General features: G+C 47.1%; 1 long non-coding RNA gene across 1 annotated transcript; it reads right to left on the reverse strand.

Annotated features, from left to right (window-relative positions):
- Nucleotides 1-1,268: 1,268 nt before the first annotated feature.
- LOC135300495 (uncharacterized) lies at nt 1,269-5,967 on the reverse strand. The gene is made up of 4 exons (XR_010362331.1): nt 5,834-5,967; nt 3,303-3,405; nt 1,605-1,688; nt 1,269-1,305 (listed from the first exon to the last, which is right to left on the reverse strand). It is a non-coding gene; the product is annotated as an uncharacterized LOC135300495 (long non-coding RNA).
- Nucleotides 5,968-6,168: the final 201 nt, after the last annotated feature.

A 6,168-nucleotide genomic window follows, 5' to 3' on the forward strand; every position in this document is an offset into this window, starting at 1 on the left:
AAACCTGCACATGGACCTGCTGTGGAGTGCCTGTGCTCCAGCCGATGATCTCTCATGCCATGGGAGCCAAGGATACTGCGGAAAGCAGGTCCAGCAGCCTAATGGGGGAGAGCTGTGAGGGGAAAGGAAGCGAAGAAGACACTAGTAAAGGAAAAGGCAAGAAGGTGTTCATGATTTGGGAAGAAGATGACACTAGAGGGATAGAGCGTTCCTTTTGGGGTGCCCTATGGAAACTGAGAAACTGATGGTCCTTTTTGCATTAGGCATTTTCAAATGCTGTGACAGTTAGATTTTTTAAAAATTATGATGGGAAAGTCAAGCTTTTCTTCTCCAGCACCACAAACTCATTCCCTTCTCTTTCCTTGGCTTGCAGTTGTAGCAAGAGACCTCTTTTGAAAGGTTGCCTTAATGGAGAGATTAACACACAATCACATCCTCTCCATGCTCCTGAGCTGGACTAATACCGTAATTTGGTCTGCCAAACAATTTCTGGCTGGAAGACAAAAAGGTAGTGAAGAGGATGACTGACCAACCAAGCAACCAACCAACCCATAAAAAGGACCACCTTCAGCCATTTGTGCCAGTGAAGGGAAGACCCAAGTAAAAAGACGGGAGAGTGAATTCCCAGGAGATCTCTTGTTTCTTCATACAGTCCTGAGGAGTCGCAAGGGAGGAAATTCTGTTTCTGCTGAGAGGGTAATGAAAAGGCAAGCAAACTCTGAGAGTCAGGAAGGTAAAAGCAGGGACCACTAAAAAGAGGAACTTGCCGGCAGCAGGAAGAACAAGAAATTATCAAATCCGGATCAAAATGACACTGGGAGAAAGGGAAAAAAACCACTTGCTAAGGTGGAATAGTCTAATCATTAGCTCTCCCGAGTGGTGGAGGAGGAGGGAGTCTGCCGAAGGAGCCAAAGGAACCGGTGGGACGATTACTTGGGGACCTGAGGAGCTAACGAGAGCAGTTATTTCCATTTCAAATGGAAAGGCGAGAGGAGATCAAACACATTTCACAGTAATGATCCGGAGCCTTTCCCTGAACACTGAGCCACACAAACGCTCAGGGTAATTGAAGCCACATGTAGCTAAGATGGAGAAGCTGAAATCTGCTCAAGGGGACTAGGGTGGGGGCGGGAGGAACACCCACAAAGCAAACAAAGATAAAATCCCAACCTGCAACAAACAAACAGCTCTGCACTGGGCTCCCCACCCTCCAATTTGCCTACCACGTGTGATCCATATGCATCAAGTGCTCTGCAAAATGACATCACCCTCCTCTTCCTGCAGCTCCCCAGAATCCATGGACACCTATTCCCAATCCCATGGGTGAATGAGCCAGAGAAAAACAATTAAAAACTGGTAGTAAATAAATACTTTGTTTTAATCATCAGTCTCAGATAATTATGGAATAAGAATGTCAGTAGAACACAAGATGGGCTTGAGATGTTTTTGCTTATTCATCCATCTTCTAAAAAGACTAAGGTGACTTCTGTTCAGAACTAATGAGGAATACTGATCAACTGCTCATTGCTTTTCAGTCCCTGATTTCCTGCTGAGTCTGCATTTAGCTATTAAGTGGTAGTTTTATATGATCCCATTCTTCCTACCTGGAAACCAGACTGAGATCCACCAGCCTGTTTCAGAGGGAGACATCTGTTGCCACACTCATCATTGCCCCAGAGTTAGAAAACCTGTCAGTTCCAAGGTCATAAACACTGATTACCTTACCAGCTCCACATTTATGAATTCCCATCTAAGAGCAAATCCAAGTCCTCATCCCATTCTAGCAGTCCAAAACCCCTAAGACAAGAGAGAAGTGTTTCTACATTGTAAAGAATATGAAGGTCACTAAGCTTTATTTAACATAAAGCTTAGTGTTTGTTTATTAAATTGATCCCATTTTAGTTAAAAATGTGTGCCTGAGGTTAGAAACAATTTCCTTACAGACAAGAGCATCCACAATGGTACCAAGCAACCAAAAACGTCTAAGCCTATCCTCGTCTTCCACAGTCACCTTGGCCAAGCTATGGCAGAAAACGAGGACTTTTCACTCTGGCAGCAGAGCCAGGAGCATCTTTATAGAGAAGGATAAGACCAGCCTGCAGAGCATTGGGTCTTTTCTCCTGTTGGAGGCAGAAGACCGAATTCTTCCTGCGTTACCCATCACTTAACTCGTGCACAGCAGCAGGACGAGGAGGAAAAGCAGTTTCTAAGGTAACCGCGCACCCGGCGCTTTGGGCTGTGCAGAAGACAACCAGCTGCTGCAAACAGCTGGGAGGCTCTGGGCAGCCTGCAGGTGAGTGCTGTCCCTGGCAAGAAGCCCCACGCAGCACTGAGAGAGCGTGATGGCACACTGAACCAGCTGAAGGAAAGGCCCTGTGTGGGCCATGCTCAAGTAACCCCATCCTGTGGGGCAAAGGGGTGGGTCAGTGAGTTAGCTGGGCTGCCTGCATGCAGGTGCAAGGAAACCCTCTTGGAGCATGCCAGTGTGGAGGCTCACTGCGTATCCCACAATGCTTCCTCCCTCCTCCAACCAGGTTTTGAAGGCTGCTCATTGTCCCTGCTGTCTGTCTCCTTCCCCACAATTCCACATGGAATATTTGCCCCCCAAGAGATACTTTTAACCCTTGTAGCCTGTCCTTTGCAATGCAGATCATCAGCATCCGCAGTCCTGGCTGGAAGAGTCTCCTTTAGCATCTGCAGCATATTGACAGGTGTGTGTGTATGTGTGCTGGGTAGACCCAGGTATGAGCCCTGTGTGTGTGTATGTGTGCATTCAGGGTAGGTAGAGGTACGCAGCACACACAGGCTCTGTGGCAGTGAGTGAAAGCCCTGACACTTATTTCTGAGCCCATTTTGTAAAATACAGGCAGCAGAGCCTCTGCCTGTGCAGTACATGGGAGCACCTCAGCCAGCTGGCAGCCCCACCTTGTGCTGCAGCCAGCACCAACGTAGTCTTGCCTGATATTGAAACCATTACTCTTTACCATTCCTTCACCCTGTGCTGCCTCTTCATCCCCCAAGAAGCTTGGAGCTAAAATTATATACCCGAATAATTATTCTTTGGCTTGAAAACAATCTTCCTCCCTCACCACCCTTTTCTTTGACATGTGTGTTTAATATCAAATTATTTATAACCCAGCCTCGCGGTCAAGCTTTTAATAAAAGAGCTGCCAGAGACTTTTAAAAGCATCGTATTCACTTGACTAGCCACATTATGCTGAGTAAGGACTGCAGGGCTTTAGCAGGAGCCTTGCTGCTGAAAATCCCCCCAGTCCATGTGTGCACGTGTTTTACTCACTCACACTGTCTCTTGTTCTCTCTGTGTTGTTTTTTCTGTCTCTCCTTCTCCCTTCACCTATCTGCAGTCTCTGCCCAGCTGTCATGAAATACTGTCCGTACTGATGTCTACAAATAAAAGAATTATTAAGAAGGGATTCTTCAATGCCACATGGATTTTTCCTTCCCTAGGATTATGCATAACCAATGAGAGGTCAAAAATGAAGGAATGGATCCTTTAAACCTCCCTTCTTCCTTCCTCAGCTTTATCTGCTTCTTTTCACTGCACTAACCTTTTCCTTCTCTAAGAGTATATATGCACATATACATATTCGTCTCCCCCTTCAGCATGAAATATTGATGAATTCTGCTCCCCTAAATGAAGGTTTGATGCAGAAGAAGCCTGCAGTTCTTCTTCAGCAGGAGGAATGCAAATGTGTTGAAATCCTAGGAGGGATAGGACAGCAAAATACAAGGGCTGCTGCAGCAGCTGCCAGATCATGTTTGATTCTGCGCACGGGCACAGACAGTAGCAGGGCAGGAAAGCTGCCCCGAGCAGTGCCGACCCTCCCGGTTCCCCAAGCAAGAGGCAAAAACATGCTGCCCAAGTAGGGAGCTTATTTACACGGAATTTATGCCTTGAATTATAGGGGAGGGCCAAGCTACTGTTAGCACAGATGTAAATCTGTGGCTAGTGAAGCTAAAAGGGAGTTATTCCAGATTTACACTCCCATCAGGGGGGTTTATACACGTAGTTTTCCACAGTGCCTTCTGCCATTCCAGGCATCGCTGCACATGTCCAACTTTCATGGGCTCTGGTAGGAATAAAGCATGCATAACAATTTGGTAATCAGTCCCCTCCGGGCCTGATGTAAAAGACTTGCCCCCAGGGGATCTGAGCACTTGGAAGAAGAAAACCAACAACAACCCATAACATTTAGGGAGCTGTGCTTTTCTTTGCATCCTCCAAGGAACAAAGTGATGATGCCTGTTAGTCTGTGTACGTAATTGGACTCCGAGTGCTAAGTGAGGAACATCAAAGAGGTGAGGATTGCTAACAGACCTCCGAGTGAAGCGCTGGGGCTGTTCCTGAGCATTTGGCATTCAGGTAGGAAGAGATGGAGATAGAAGGCCTTGAACATCACTGCATACAGGGGTCCCAAACCACAACTCTTCCCCAAAAGAGCTACTGACCTCTTTTTAAATGCTCTATCAACTCCTGCATCTGAGAAGGCAGCCTATATTCTCCAATAGGGACAGAGTGGTCAAGCAAGATGACAGTGAGGAAAGGCACAAGTGTGAAGGAAGCAAGCCAAGAGTTCTTCCACGTCACTGAAACATCCTGGTCTTCCCATGGTCATAAAATAACAGGCTGGTTTGTGTTGGAAGGGTTGGCTTGAGATCATCTAGTTCCAACCCCCTGCTATTGCAGGGACACATTCCACTAAACCAGGCTGCTCAAAGTTGGTTGCCGGTTCCATCCAGCTTGGCCCTGAACACTTCCATGGATGTGAAACATGGAGATATGAAAGCTTCTCCTACAGAGTGGAGCATAATAAGAATTTCCCAAGCACTAATGCTTGAAATTAGTGCTGCACTGGCACCTCTAAACCTCACTGCCATCTATGCTACCTTCACTTTGAAGTGATTAAAGACCTTGGAAAATCCCCTTTGAAAGTCTCTCAGCCAGAAGCCAAAGCCAGTGAAGCCAAACACGAGCACAGCAGCCAACCTGATGCTTACCTGATGCTTGCTGCCCTGCCAAACTCGCTGCCACGCTACCTGCCCCGAGAGCCACAGCTTCTCTGCTGGCCTTGCAGACCCCTGCTGAAGCCAGACATACTGGGAGATTTATGAGGGTTCTCATGAGCTCTTCTCAGCATCACACATGCCCTGGTCACAGCCAGCCCAGGGACAGAACCATAAATCCCATTTCACAGATGAGAGGAGTGATGCACAGAGAGGTGGACTATTTCACAGTCAAATCTCCCATCCAGTTCCCTACTGCCTTGTTTCCTCAGCTCTTCCCAAATCCTTTAGAGCAGCCCAGACCCTTTACAATGTGCTGTTCCCTCACTACAACTTGTGGTGACGGTGATAGAGGGTGCCCATTGCTCCCCCTCCTTCTCCTCTGTGTACTGGCAGCTGAATGTGTTATTTTTGTCCCCAGTTCAGAGGCAGTTTCATGCATCCCACTGTGTGGCTTATCTTCTGCAATTAGCACTTTCCGCCATATCTGATAGGAGAGAAGGGCTCAGCTGCCCCTGATTAATTGCCAAGTATTTGCTTTCTTTTCCACTTCTGTGGCCTGGAATTAATTAGTTTATCCCTCTTATTGCTTTCATGGGCCAGAGCGTTCTCCTTTTTTTGTGCAATTATATATAATAGCAATGCTTGAAATCCCCTGAGGAACAGTGGAGAGAGGCTCTCAATGGGGAGGAAAGGAGCCTGAAAGCAAAGGGATTACTAAAGGTCATATGTCCTACAGCTTCCCTGCAGTCTTAAAATATATATTATCCTCTGACTCCAGCACAAATTCCTTCCCTGCACCACCTACCTCGCTGCCTTCTCTAGGTTTTTCAGTTAGTTAATGTCTGAACAGCAGGAAAAGCTTGCAGACCTAAATCCCAAGTGTGAACAAGAGATGTAAAAGAACGGTTCCCCCTTGGCTGGACACCTTCAGGTGTTGCAGAAAACACAGACCTCACAGCCCAGCAGGGACAATCTCACAATGCTTGCCTGGCCACTATGAGGTACAGGGCAACAGGAACACTGGCTCTAACATGAAGGAGATGCTACAGTTTAGATACAGCAGCTAAACACTCTCACAGTCTCTGGCTGAGGGGGATGAGTCCTGTGGCTCACTCAAAAGCCAACCAACAGCACCAGCAC

Source organism: Passer domesticus, chromosome 5 (genome assembly GCF_036417665.1).
Source record: "Passer domesticus isolate bPasDom1 chromosome 5, bPasDom1.hap1, whole genome shotgun sequence".
Taxonomy (NCBI): Eukaryota; Metazoa; Chordata; class Aves; order Passeriformes; family Passeridae; genus Passer; species Passer domesticus.